The 15,065-nt window shown below is 43.4% G+C and overlaps 1 long non-coding RNA gene across 2 annotated transcripts in view; it reads right to left on the minus strand.

The window, feature by feature from the left end:
• The window catches only part of LOC308072673, a 302,394-nt gene extending 287,565 nt beyond the window's left edge, over window positions 1-14,829 (minus strand). The window contains exons 1-2 of one of the 2 annotated variants that reach the window (XR_013931733.1): window positions 9,468-14,829; window positions 3,353-4,615 (exon numbers count right to left, since the gene is read on the minus strand). This is a non-coding gene — a long non-coding RNA (uncharacterized lncRNA). Of the gene's footprint in view, window positions 1-3,352 lie in introns of both variants that reach the window. The other variant, XR_013931734.1, reaches the window with a different exon arrangement.
• Window positions 14,830-15,065: the final 236 nt, after the last annotated feature.

A 15,065-nucleotide genomic window follows, 5' to 3' on the forward strand; every position in this document is an offset into this window, starting at 1 on the left:
TGTGCCTTCCATACCTTTAGGAGCTGACAGTGATTCTGACCTTTATTTCTCTCCATCCTGTCTCACCTTTCTGTATCATTAGAACTTGCTATCCTTGATTTCCTTACCTGGGTGTCTTAAAGAGTGTTTTCTGCTCTTGCCTGGGTGTGGATTGTTCCTCATTGAGGCTGCCCCTTGTTTTTTCTGATCAGGGTGTCCTGAAAAGCTGCAGGTGGATGTGCCAGGATCTTAATAACCTGCTAATGTAGAGGTCATCAACACCTGCCATCTGATAGCCCTTCCTTCTGGCACTTTCAAATCTTAACCCTCCCACTCATAACTCCCCCAACCCTCAGCTTTCTACAGTGCAACAGCAAGAAACACAAGGAATTACACCCATCACCTGTATCTTAGCTGGATAAAAAATTATCTGTATATTAAATAAACAGACTGCCAGATTTTCTGTCTTTCCACCAGTGCTGTGCTTCCGTGCACATCTTTGCTGACTTTAAGTGATGGCAGAGTGTAGGTAGATGCTTTAACAATTGCACTCGGCACTATCAACCGTTCTAATATCAAAACATAACAGCAACAGTCACCTTCCAGTTGCACAGTGCAGTACATTACTGCCTTGTTGTTGAAACAGCCTGACAAAACACATTCAAAGTTTGATCTAGAGATTTAACCTATATTTTCTTGACTAAAATCATCAGTTCTTCTGTACTTATTGGCCAACATGAATAACAAGGCTCTGCTTGCCTCACAGAATCCCTACCCACACATGAGCTACTGTGGACGCAAGTTACATTTATTGTCCTTCTCTGACTGAAGACATCCCATTGTTTCACCAAGGTTTTTTTCAGGCCTCCTCATATTTTGGAAATCAAACCCAAACATGCCCTATTTGGCATAGCTCTAAAGAAAAAGGGAGCAGTACCTGCATCCCTGCCTGCGTGCCTGGAGAAGAGGCATGCAGCCTTTGCCAACCACAGAGCGAGTCTGCCAAGACAATTTTTCTTTCATTTAGCACCTAGAGAAATTGCTGCATCTCCTCTCCTCCTCCCTAGCCCTATGGGAGCACACTGACATCCAATACAGGTTTGTAAAAAGAGCATTGTCACATGAAATGTCAGGTAACTCTAACCCAAGAGATCAATCTGCCAGTTTATTTCTTTGCCACTCAGACATATTGCCAAGAAACATCTTTGCCTCCCTCCATCTCAATACCTGGCCCAACCACCGAGGCTGTATCTACATGCTACTGAGCTCCTGGTCCCTAATAATTAGCCTCCCAATCCAGGCCCACACTACTTTGTGATTTTATTGCTTTGAATTAACTGTCATCAGCTTTGAAAAAAAAAAACATGCCACCTCACATTTCTGATATGCTCAGAAGAGAAAATGATCTCAAACATTTTGGAAAAGATGCCCAAATCCAGATTCTTGGACCCGATTTACACAGCTCTTCAACACTCTCACCTGGAAGTTTACTGAGTTACTCGGTTTCCCTTCCTAGTTAAAGAAGGGCTGAGAAAAATCAAACTGGGAATCCAAAATTGAGCTTTTTTTGCTTTAACTCATAGAAATGATGAAACGTCAACTCAAGGGGTATTAGGAAAACCATTCCTACTTAGAAAGCAGTCGTATGTTGCTGTTTCTAGTATTACAGAGCCCATAAGCTGCAGTCTTATCATCAAAGCAGTAGCTGACAGTAGGTTTAGGGAAGAGAATATCATAAAGAGTGTAACAAAATTATGAATAGCTGCTCCTTAACTATTCATTGTGTACATATCTGATACAGTGCAAGATTACGTTAAGTTTTTACTATTACACTGCCTTCCCGAATCTCTGCTTGATTGAGCTTTCTACCGCATTTCATTCAAAGCAGGGCAATATCTCTGAGAAGGCGTGGGTTTATTCTGTGATAGGTACTAAATGTCCTAGGACTGCTCACCTGATTTTCTACAGGCATGGGGACACATATAAGGTATCAGAAAGCAAGTAAGAGGGTGAGCTCGCAGTACACAAGCTCTGAATACCTCTGGTTATGTATTTGAGAACGTGACACACAGAAACCCAGGCTTTCATGCTGACTACAGAGGCTTCAGCCCCCATCTCTCCGTCTCAGCCATGGCAACCATAGCTCACTCAGGACTGCTATTTATGGAGGGTCTGTCTCCAATAAAAGCTTCATAAGAAAAGACATATAATCCCTTAATAGGCAGCTACCTGAGGGCCTGGTCTTCATAATAGGAATGCTTTGAAAATACAAGCTAAAATAAAGAATTTTAGCCTCCTCCAATGCCTTTGAATTTTAACATTATAAATCAACCTATTTTTCAGATCAGCATAAAAAAAAATAAATCGATATCCCACGGGAAAAAGATAATTATGGTCACAAATACCCGAACTCCAGTCTGAGCCACTCCAACCAACACTTCGCAGCAGGCTGACCATTTTGGTAGCATCTTCAAATGGGTACTGTTGTATTTCACATTAATTTAACTCCCTGCTGGGGTTTGTCCTCATGCCCTTGATTTCCCCAGCAGAACCTGAGGCTGTAGCAGCTCCACAGCTGGAAATAACACTGGCCAGGATTAGCCATCCCAAGTAGCAGATGGTTTGGAGCACAAATAGACCGACACTCAGTTTGTCAAAGCTATAGGATACCCGCAGTCTCCAGCCTCATTGTTCTAAGAGCTGGCAAAAAAAAGCCCACAAGCAAACAATCTAAAAATAAGAGAATTGCAAAGGATGACAGTTAAAGGTAAATTATTTCCTGTACAGGGTAATTTCCATATAGAATAAGTTCCTGAAGAGGGACATTAAGCAAAGCATGCAACTATGTTTGGGAGATAAGTAGGCAATTTTCTAAAGATGAAGATGGTAGGCATAGGGAGAAAAGAAAATAAAGCAAAGGAAAAGGACACACTCATCACTCAATAGCCCCTTTTCTTTTCATGAGTGTTTCACACTTCTGTGAAACACAGATAGTAACAATAAATGCAGCAGCATTTCACCAAGAATAAACAGCCTCTCCTAATGACTGGGGGCAAACCTGCTAAAGATTAACAACTACACAGCTTCTGAAGGAAACCACACACCCTGTACTGAAAGATGGCAGGAGGCACAAACCACAAGAACACAAGCACCAGCAGATGCTGAGGGGGCGCAGCGTGCCTGTCGCCTGCTGAAGCGGGTCTGCCAGCCCCCACGGTCAGGCGCTTTGCAGGCGGGCAATGAGGAGCAAACCCGCGGCAGACCCTGCCTGGTGGCACCTGTGCCACAGCACCTCTCGCCCTGCTGCCTCCAGACAGCTCTGTCCTGGGACAGAAGAGATGCACGTGTACTATAAACAAAGCAGTTTACTTACCAGCTACGCAAGCCTTGCTCCCGGTCAGGAAGAGCGAAGCCTCCTCCTCTCTTGGTTTAGCAGACCGTGCAGTCACTACTAGCAAACACTTCATTAATGTCCAGGGATGGCCAGCTGCATCCTCAGGGATGGTGTCTCAGCAGCCTGGGGTGACTCTAGCGCAGGCAGAGTCCCCACCGGCAGGGCAGTGTCCCTCAGAGCCTCAGCCAAGCGTCCAAGCGTCCATCAACAGCCCTGCACATGGCGAGCAATGAACCAGCTCTAGTATCCACCCAGTAAGGAGCACAAAGAGTCAGAGGCAGCTACAGCACAGCCTAACAGCCGGGCAGGGGCAGCAGGGAACTGGGAACCCCGCAGCTGGGGCAGGCGGCACCTGCACCTGAGGCACTGGGTGGGAGCAGGCCCCAGGTGAGGCCACCCGGGGCAATCAAGGCCTGGCGGTGCCCCCTGGCCAGGGCAGCCACCTCTGTGCTTGGCAAGGTCCCTCACAAAGGCCCCAGGTGAGGCTGCTCAGGGTGATCAAGGCCTGGAGATCCCCCCCAGCCAGGGCAGCCACCTCTGTGCTTGGCGAGGTCCCTCACACAGGCCCCAGGTGACACTGCTCAGGGTGATCAAGGCCTGGAGATCGCCCCCAGCCAGGGCAGCCACCTCTGTGCCCGGCGAGGTGTCCTCTCCCCCTATCACACCAAGCTGGGGTCCATGTACAGGCCCTGGTGAGGCTGGCCAGGGCAGCCAAGGCCTGGTGGCACAGTCACAGCCCTGACAGTTCATGTCTGTAGTCAGTCCATGAGAAAGAGAAAAAGGAAGAACCCAAACCCAGCGAGGAAGCTGGTGGAGGGAGTAGAGACTGGTGGATCACAGCATTCCTGGGCCCACCAGTCTAACATGCTGAACGGAAGGATGTCAGAGGAGGAGATGCCAGGCAGGGCCTCCAGGCCAGGTTGTGTCCAGGCGTGAACAGTCAACAGGGCTGGATCCTAGCAGCTGAGCTCCCACCAGTATGAGATCCAGGCACAATAACATTCACTTATGGAGGAAATTCTGGCAAAACGCAGAATCTGGATGATGCAAGGCAGTATTCTTGCAAGAACAAGCTCTCCACCTCGATGAGTTTAGGCATCCTTCCTGGCTCTGCCTGAGAAAACAAGGACTCGCCTGCAGTGGGGCTTCGTGCAGGCATAAGCAACAGGCAGCATCTTCGGGGCACCAGTCTCATCTCCCCAGCAGCACAGTCGTCTACAAAAGCTGCAGTGTCCTTTCCATCTGTTAAAGCAAGAATAAAGGTACATAGCACTTTTCTGTGGTTTGAAAGTTAATTTTGTCTATTTGAAAGATTTCTTCAAACCTAACTAGTTGGCTGGCCATAACTCCAGCACCTTAAGCTTCCCTGTTGGGACTGAAAATAAAATTTGGATTTCAAAATGCTCTGCTAAACTCATGAGAATCATCTGTCATTAGCTGCAGCTAATTTAATACTTAAAACACATTTCTGCAGCCAGAACATTTAGTGCTGAAAGAGCACCAAGAGTTCACAGGAGCCTTCATCTTGCAGTAGGTGAACAATATTCGGGATATACCAACCTATGGAAGAGAAAGCTTCCCTCTCCTGCACAGGCAGACAAAAGGTCACATTTGTGTGTAACTCTGAGGGTGAGTCCCACAACATACTTGTGGTGCTCAGTCTCATGATACGTATTTTTGTGGTGGGACTGCTACCCAGGCAAGAAATTCACTACCTCGTAGGATAACTGCTCTTCCCAGAGTTACCAGTTCATTAAAAAAGTTTTGCTAATGTATTAAGATGATGTCCTGGTTTCAGCTGGGATAGGAGTTAATTCTCTTCTTAGTAGCTGGTGCAGTGCTGTGTCTTGGATTTGGTGTGAGAACAATGCTGACAGCACACTGATGGTTTTAGTTGTTGCTGGGTAATGTTTACACTAAGTCAAGGACTTTTTGGTTCCTTGGGCCCTGCCAGTGAGAGGGCTGGAGGGGGACGGGAAATTGGGAGGGGACACAGCCAGGACAGGTGACCCAAACTGGCCAAAGGGATATTCCATGCCATATGAAGTCATGATGAGTATATAAGCTGGGGGAAGAAGAAGGAAGGGAGGCACATCCAGTATTATGGCATTTGTCTTCCCGAGTACCCATTACGCGTGATTGAGCCCTGCTGCCCTGGGGATGGCTGAACACCTGCCTGCCCATGGGCAGTGGGGAACGAATTCCTTGTTTTGCTTTGCTTGTGTGCGCGGCTTTGCTTTACCTATTAAACTGTTCTTACCTTAACCCTTGAGTTTTACATTCCTTTCCGATTCTCCTCCCCATCCCTCTGGGTGAGGAGGAGTAAGCAAGTGGCAGCAAGGTGCTTGGTTGCCAACTGGGGTTAAACCATGACAGAAGGGATAAAAGAAAGTCAGAGGTATTTGGCAGGGAGGAATTTAACTACTGAGATTTGCATCAGTTAAATATGCCATCGATCCTGTTTATAGACCTCTATGCATCTGCCATTATTAATAAATCATACTCTGTTTCTTCCCCTTAATTGCACTGACTGTGTTAACAAAATTAGGAGAAGAGCCTAACAAAACAGAAATAGCAGATTATTTTGAAAACAAAATTAGCAGCCTGAGGCACTGTGGCATATTGCTGAGAGAAAGCAGGTGGTCACAGGTGGCTCTGAGCCTCAAAAGGTAATGACTATCTATACACTGTGCTATAGGGCTTGGTTGCACTTTGATGAAATACTCTGTCTACAAGCTGGCAGAACACATTTGTTTTCAGAGCAATTAAAATCTACAGCAGATCAGAAAACACCATTTTTATGAAAACCCACAGCAAGACAATAATTTACAGACCTATTGTATGAGCATAAGGATTTTGTCCTTTGGACTAAAACCTCATTATTTTTCATCTCATCCCATTTGGACTTCTTTTTTTTCCTTAACAGAGGTGTAAAAATTTAAGTACTGCTATTCAGTTACATCTAAAAAACTGCATATTGCATAGACAGGTGCTGCAAAGGTGTTATCATCTATTATCGAGGGTGTTATTATCCTGCTTTCAAGGTAACAGATTGTCCTGTGAGCTGTGCTTGCACAGCTACCGATTTTTAGTGAGCCACTGCACTACAGTGAATGACTCATTAATTGGTATCAAGGATAAAACGAAGTTAAACCTCATCTAAGGGCACAAAGATATACTGAGATAAGAATGTTCCATGGAGAGATTTTCTGAAAATTAAAATATCATGTCCGTAAAGCTTACTTGATCAACAATGAAATTCTTCACTTAGGAAAGGATTTCACTTAAAAATTTATCTGCATGATTTGTAAAATACTCTATGATTAATTTTCTACGATATTTAGACATTCTTCTAGAATCCAGGAAAATAATGTTTCAGTCTCACCATACATCTTGTTGTCATTTTTGTACAGCAGAACAATTTTTTTGTAGTGCTGTGGTGCCTCATCCATCCTTATCATTGCAGTGTTTAAAAAAATTTTAAATAAATGTTCATGATTGCACGTTTATAGTTTACATCTTTTCAACAGACCATTCCCTCTAGGATCCCCTTGGTGCAGGAAATGAAAGGGCCTTCCTTGTGCCCTTTGAAACCTTCAGTTGTAACACCCCAATGACAGAACCAAGTGTTCAGCCCCCACAGATAAGGCAACCCCAGGGCACACTATTTCCAAGATCCCCCAAAAGATTCTTCTTTACAATATCTCCTGAGTGCTATATACCAGTGTTAAACATCTCATTCATTTTCCAAAGAAATACACTATTCAGGCTGGGCCACAGCTCTTAAAAGCCTTGGCAGCTTCTTGCTTTCCTCCCTGCACGACTACCCTTCTTCTCTCTCTTCTACATTGGCCACCCCTGTATTTTTGTCATGCTTATTGATACTTTTAAGAAAAATTATCATTTTAGCTACTTGTTCTAAATTACTTCGACAAGAGGCAGAGATGTAAACAAGGGTGTGCTTCCCCACTGTAACAGGAAGAAATAGTCAAGCTCTTCCTAGACGAATAGAAATAGCTACTAGGGCAAAAATTTAATTAATTTCTTTAAGCTCAGACTCAATCTCCCTTAAACCAGAAATATTTAAACATAACCATTTAGAGAAAGCGCATGCAAGTGTTACGCAAAATCAAAATTGAAATTTGTCCATAATTGGGAAAACCAACTTTGGTGTAGTTGGAGAAGCCTAGAGAGGAGTAACAGAGGCAGGTCATTCTGTTAATCTTTACCCAGTCCCTTTGGCAAACAAGTTAGAAAAAATCCTCTAACTACAGTCTCCAATAGAGTATTATGCATTTCCATATTGTGCATCTCTAACAAAAAAGTGCTGTGGTAATTAATTTTTTTCATAAGTTCCCTTCCTCTTGCATTTCAGGGACATGTGGTGTTACAACACACCAGGCCTCTAGAGCTGTGGCATCTTTCACACTGCTCGTCCTTTTCCCTTTTCCTCAGAGCATATGTAGCAGAGCTAAATTGCTGTTCGTCAGCGAGGTCTCCCCCTCCTCCCTGCCCTCCACCCCTTTTTCCCAACAGAGCCCTGAATTAGGCTCTCCTCTGCATACAGATTCCTGCCCTTATCTTGCTTCAGCCCAAAGCTTGCTGCTTTTAATCTTAATTTCTCAGCAATTCTTGCAGTTAAAGATCTCACACTCTGGCATTTCGCTGGCAGTAAAAACTAACCTCTCCCTCTAGTTTACACTTCCAGTGTGCTTCTGCTCCTCCAGCCTGTCCTGAGGGGCGCATGTTGCTTATTTTACATTTCTGAACAGCTTTGTTTTACTGCAGTCACCTAATGGCTGAGTTCAGAGAGCGTCACTGAGCGTTAGCTGCACAGATTCGTAGCTGTACCCACAGAAGCTGGAAGCCTGGAATTTTCCTCTTGCTCAATAAAATACAGGTATTAACCCCATGGTCCCTGCAGAGCACACAACAGGGTATTTCACTGCCTTGCACAGAGGAGGAGGCAGGCAGGCAGCATTGCCTCTCCTAAGCCTTTTAGTGTGCAGAACACATCAAAGTGCTAAATATTTTTGGTTAAAAGGTATCCCCTGCCACTGGCTCTGAAAACAGTTTGGGCTGTGGCAGAAATCAGGGAACAAGTATATTTTTTATTGTTATTTTACTAGGAATCTTTGAGGAATACTAGGAGCGTTCACAGAAGCAGCAGAGAAAATCAGAGTCCTGCACTTGCTTGGTTGCTGTTGTGTGAAATCCCCATGTACCATGTGAAGGCAGAAAGAGGACAAAGCTGCTCTCAATGTATTGCTTGCCTTTCAGAAGAACATGAAACTTATGAACAGACTGGAAGCTTTTTCTACATTCCTTATTCTACTTGAGTATTCATTCATAGTGGAGCTTCAGTAGGATCACTTATGGGAGACTGCTCCTCAGTTCTGTGCACAGAGGAATAGCAAGACTGGACTTCCCCTCTTGGGTGAAGAGGGGTGAAATCAGAGCACCTGAAAAGAATATCTGGTGCTCAAAGAATGCAGTTGGCAAAGTCAATAATCAGCAATATCACTAGCATTTTCTTTTACTCTGTATTTATTCCAATTCTATGGATACAGATTATTATTGTTTCACCTGCTCACCACTGCTTTTATCATTGTTTCACCACTGCTTTTAAAAATGGCTTGAAAAGCTGCCTAATTCTACTAAAATGCCCAAATACTAAAATAAACCTCTGCTTAAAATTTAATCTTTTGCTTTTTATATAAGTTTCTTCAAAAATGTTTCAAAGAGAGAACACTCTACCCTAACTGTACGCTAATGCTTTTTAACACTGGTAACTAAATGTGCTTCTTTCTACACAACTGACAACAGTCACTTGAACAAATGGCCAGATTTCAAGAAGCACAGGGAACCTTATGTACCCACGGTACTCAAAAAGAGATTAATCGCTTCTCCAACACATGTTGTTCAATGCCATCAACCTCTTTGTAAAGAAGTCTTTATCATTTAAGAAGCAATATCTTTTAAGAAGCAGTATCATTTATTTTGCAGAAGTGCCAGAAATACACTTGTTTCAGTGAAGAAAATTCAGTAAGACAGGTCCGTCTTCTCCATTGAGCTGGTTCCTTTAGCACCTTACCTTTTGTGAAACTGAGACTGGAGGCCCTAATTCAGCAATGCGTTTTGTCATACACATTGAAGTTCCACTAGAATCAAAATACTTCATTAAATCAGGGCCTCTGTCGTTAATGACTTCTGCACCACTGAGAAGGAAGCTGGAAAAAAACGTAATTTTTCAGTTTCAGGCAAATATTTGACCATAGTTCAACAAAAAAGTAACCGTGCAGAGCAAGATCTTACATTAAAAGCATTATCACTAGCCTGAAATCAAACTGACAACCTTTAAATCAGACGTCAGCTGATCTCCAGACCAACAAGAAATACTTCTTCCTTTATTCAATCCATGTACAGAAATAAAAGACTAGTAGCCCAGAGATTTTACTTAGCCTGGTGGACAACACAACTGAGGTCAAGCAGCGACACAAGTGTGTCTTCATTGAATTTGACTGAAGTTCAATAAACTTGTGTAGATACAACTGTCTAAGACAGGGATGCTGTTAACAATTTCATGAAGGCAGAGCACTCGATGAGATGAAAGGCAGCTGCCAGCTTGCAGCCACGGGACTGTACTGTTACAAACCATCAGTGGAGACAAAATTATCGATTAGTGCTTGCCATCCAACTCGTTTGTATGAACTTGGTAGATCTTAAGAATTACACTCAGATAAAGAGGTAACCTTCTCCTCTCCTCCCCCTGCTCCCATCCAGATTGTGGTATATGAAATTAAATGAATACTCAGAGGAAGTTTGCAGATTTGGGGGGAGGGGTGTACAGAAGCAATTTTCAGTTTAACCATATGAAACATGTGTGATTTGATCCAGCTCATTTATATCAGCTCAACAGGAGAGTCAGCTGGTATAAAATAATTTGCTTGGGAATTAAATCTGCCCCTATCCTTCAGCAGTCCTGTCCCTCTCCACACCCATGTACCATTTAACAGCCGTGTAACAGACTTGCTTTAAATAACAGAATATCATCTATCAAAATTCATTAACGCCACAATACATTAAAATGAATTTGCATAGGCCAGATTCTTGCAATATCTCATTTCCAGACATTCACTAGTTTCCATGCGAAGGAAGGTAAAACTGAAATTCAAAGCAACAAATTATTGCTGGTTTGAATATTCAAAAGCTGCTCTTGAGCACTTAGTGCAGATGCTATAAATCAGAAGTGGTTTTGTTTTGTTTTAAGAGGAAGATATTCCTGTTACAATTCCAAGTCAGGGGGACAGCTGAAATCTATATAACTAAAGTAGCCCATTTGGGCTACTAGTATTTAATCCAACTCACCAAACTCACTCAAGGTTTCAACTAGCAGCATCAAAGATATTTCAGGAGCACTTTCCTTCCTGTTATTCCTCAGACCCTCAACCGTGCCCCCACAGACATCAAGCAAGAGGACTCACAGGAAGGTATAAAAGCTACTGTGGGGAAAAAAACCCAACAAAACCAAACAAGCTACTGAGCACCCAGCATCCTTTCCCATTGTAGCAAGGCCAGCCATCAGCAATTTCAGTGCTAGCCAGCTCCCTATCTCCTATATGAAAGACGCAGTGCTGTGACCAATTAAACACCAGTGTAAGTGGATTTATCCCAGGAGGGAGGAAAACTGGCAATTCAATGGAATAATACAAACATGTCCAGATATTTAATAATAATCAGTTAGTGGGGCAAAATAACTGTAAGCTATGGAGAATGTTGTATCTGGGATTCATTTTTACTCTCCTAAAAGTAATGCTGGGGCAATAAATTTCATTTTCTATCCAGCAGTAAATACCACGATGATTTACTGTAATTTCAAACAGAACTTAGAACTGACACACAGTGATATGTACCATCATCTGAGCATAAATTCATAACAACATTTAATTAGCCATTTGCTATAGAAGGATATTTGCCTGTTAGATTGCCTTTAATCAGTACTAACAGAATTAAAAAGAAATATATTTTGAAATGTAGAGAAAATTAGATGTGTCATTAAACTGGTTTTCTCTCATGCCTGAGATTATGTGACTGCAGCCACATCTGATGGGCCTAAGGGTCTGCACTGGGTCTGGCCGAGCCCCACCGCGGCCCTCAGGGTGCTGTGCGTGTGCCGGTAGCCGGCGCAGCGGTGGTGACACACCAACGGCTGGGTGCTGCCGAGAGCGCTGGCACAGCGTCAGGGCTGCCTCTGCAACCCCCCCCACCAGCAGGCTGGGGGTGGGCAGGGTCTGGGGGTGGGGGGACACTGCCGGGACAGCTGGCCCAAAGTGACCAGAGGGATATTCTGTACCATTTGACGTCTGCTCAGATGTAAAACCGAAGAGAAAGGAGGCGCACGGGGGGGGGGCATTTGTTATTTATGACATTTGCCATCCGGAGCAGCCGCTACCCGTACTGCAGCCCTGCTTCCCGGGAAGCGGCCGAACATCACCTGCCGATGGGAAGTAGAGAATAACACCTTTTGGTTTCCTTTGCTTCCACGCACGTGAATTTTGCTATTCTTCATTAAACTACCTGTATCTTGACCCACAGGTTGGGGTTTTTTTCATCTTGTTTTCCTCCCTCCCCTGTTCTGCTGAGGAGGGGAGTGACAGAGCGGCTTGGTGGGCACCTGGTGTCCAGCCAAGGTCAACCCACCACAGGGTCCATCCCAGTTTTCTTTCCTGTCAGTGGGAGACTTTGCCTCAAGTCTTTGTCAGACAGGAACTGGAATAGGAATATTTTTTTTTCCCTTTGAAAGCTCAGCGCATAGTGACACTGGGCCCCACTATAGATGGCACTGCACACTTTCCTATCATTAACTCCGTGCATTCCTTTTATCCTTCACTTTGGGGGCTTTACAATTCAAGAGCAATGCAGAAAAAGCAATAGGATATTTTCTCTCACCAGTATAAAACTTACTTTTCATTAAAAATACAGACTGAAATTAGACAAAAGGTAAAATACCTTAGAAGATTTTCAAGTGTTGTCTTAGAATGTTTTCAGACTTGTTAAAAACATTGTGAAGAAGCTGATAAATTTATCTATGTTAAACAAAGTATGCAAGATATGGAAGAAGATTATTCCTAACCCTTGAAAGGGGAACCAAACAAAAAATGTTCAGACATAGGTAGATCATCCCTCTTAATTTCTTCTGTTTGTTCATGCTTTGGCTCTCCCAACAACCAAACTTATGCACTGATAAAATTAAAACTCTAAATTATATATAGACACACAAGCAGTTTAATGCCAGTGAAAAAAGTATAAAATATTCCATTCCCTTCTGCACCCGCATCAAATCTCAGTGACAAAAATGGAACAAAAACACTAAGTGATCATTTGTCATACAACTCCAATATTGCTTTTTTTTAATGCAATGGTAAACTACTAAATAGTTCACAAAATGTTTGTTGTTGGATAAAGGGTTTATTGCTAAAAAAAAAGCCCAAGAAACTACCCACCCCCACCCCCAAATAGAAAACCCACAAAAAAACCAACATAACCAACCAATTTTAAAACACACCAGAATCCATGCGAACTAGACAGTACAAGGGCTCTGGAGACCCTGGCCATGATTCTGCTCTGCAGCTGGTCTCCCACACTGGCTTAGGGGAGCCCCTTTGCCTCCCTCCCTCTGCATTCCTCCCCGTGTAAAAAGCAGCATTCACTGTCTCCGAAAAGTGCTACCTAAAAATGTGCACTGAACAAAGATGTATCACCTATTAGAGCCTGGTACAACAAAATTGTGTCAGTCCCAAACCCACAATGAAAACTGATCTTCCTTGCCTATATGATTCACCCTGTTATTCATCGCATTCCCAAAATTACATGTTTTACTCATAAAATAAATCCCATGGGTTCACAGAGCACTCTTGCAAAAGGATTTCCTAAAGCAATACAGCATGACAAGTTCAGGTCCTTTCCGTGAGGTCCCTATGGATGTCCATAAATACTTAATCCAACTCAAAAGCTGTCAAATGCTACCTATGCTGGTGAGGGTCTTTGCACACTTTTGTTTCATAAGCCACATTTTACTAAAGCCCAAGAACTGTTGAGAAAAGTTCACCTGGGATGATATTCATATATATCAAACTCTAGAAAACAGCATTTCTTCCATTTATTGCCATGAGACACTTCCTATACTGCAGATTTTTTTATGTTGTGTGTGCATTTATATATCTGACATACATAATACCACATCTTCATTACACTTAGCCTTACATCATTCCAACTTGTATATAAGGAAGGAGCCAAGTAATACCAGAGTCCAAAGCATAAAATAATTTCTTAATCTACAGTATCATATAGCTTAACTGACTTTATATAGCCTTTTGGCAGCGGTACATCTACTGTATTTGTATTTTAGTTCACATGCCACTTTTAAGGCTCCAATATTTCAGCACAATTACAAATTAATGAGATAGGTAGTCTCCGTTACAGAGATAGCAGCAATCTGTAAAAGGGTATTAAGAAATGGAGTAATTTATTGGCTCATGAAGGTTCCAAGTGAGCAGTCGCATTAGCATGACAGCAGGAGGTCAAGAGACTCATTAGCCAGCAGTTACATTGATATGCAACTCAGTATTTTTATAGTAGCAGGACATAAATGTAACATACACTTTAGGAAACGCAACTACTGGGGCGCTCATGTTGGCATTAACTTTGCCTGTACTTCCCACCCCACCTGAGGCCCGTGGGTACCCCTTGTGGGGGTGGATCATTGCCATGTGCCTGCAATAGGAAATCTGTCCCAAATATCCAGCTTTGTTTCACACACTGCTGTATCACAGGAAAAATCTTGTCTGGTAAGTGTGGGACAGAAACAGTGAACACAGCAGAGAGAGGAACATCTGCCCCCCCTACCTGGGCAAGTGTTCCTAACAGGAGCAGCAACTCCAGCCCTTGCACCAGCAGAACTCTAACCCTGACTCGGCTGATGAACTGTCAGAGATGGATCTTGTTACTACCTCAGCTCATGTTTTCAGTTTGAACAAAGGAAGCATGGCCTGGGTTTGAAATTTGGGAGTGGGGACAAGGAGAAGGGAAGGCAGTTGATGGATGAGAAAAGGCAAAAAATATGTGTGTGTGTTTGGGGGGGGGCTGGAGAAGAGACACAGCAGCAAGGCAGCATTTACAAAATGCTCGTTCTCAGACCCAGAAAGAGTGTTGAAAGCCTTCACCATGGATAAAAATCTAAATGTATGACACAGTGCAAAACTGAATAAATTAACAAAACTGAAGGTGTTAGATCCCGATAAAATAAAGTGGCACGGCCCCGCTGACTCCAGTGGTGCTCCACTGTTTTACACCCGCTGAGACAGCTCCAGCCCGTTTTAAAAGACCTTCACTTTCAAAAGAATGAAATCTACAGACAGTCTAAAGCTTCTTATTGTGCTTCATTCACGGGGAGGGGGGAGGGGAGGGAAGACTCCAAAAACCTTGCAGAAATACACAGTTCTTGTATGAAACAGCAATGACAACAGGGTGACCAGGTACCCTGTTTAAATTGGCTTAAGGTTTGGCTGGCATTGCTTGCCTCTCCCAGCCCTCCCTCTCCGGTCAGGCGCCCCGCATCCTTTGTCTGTGGAACAAGGGATTAAGGCAGAGACATACAAGTGTTTTTGTCTAAATCAGATATGTAGAATGCAGT

This window comes from Falco punctatus, assembly GCF_963210335.1.
Source record: "Falco punctatus genome assembly, chromosome: 13".
Lineage (NCBI taxonomy): Eukaryota > Metazoa > Chordata > Aves > Falconiformes > Falconidae > Falco > Falco punctatus.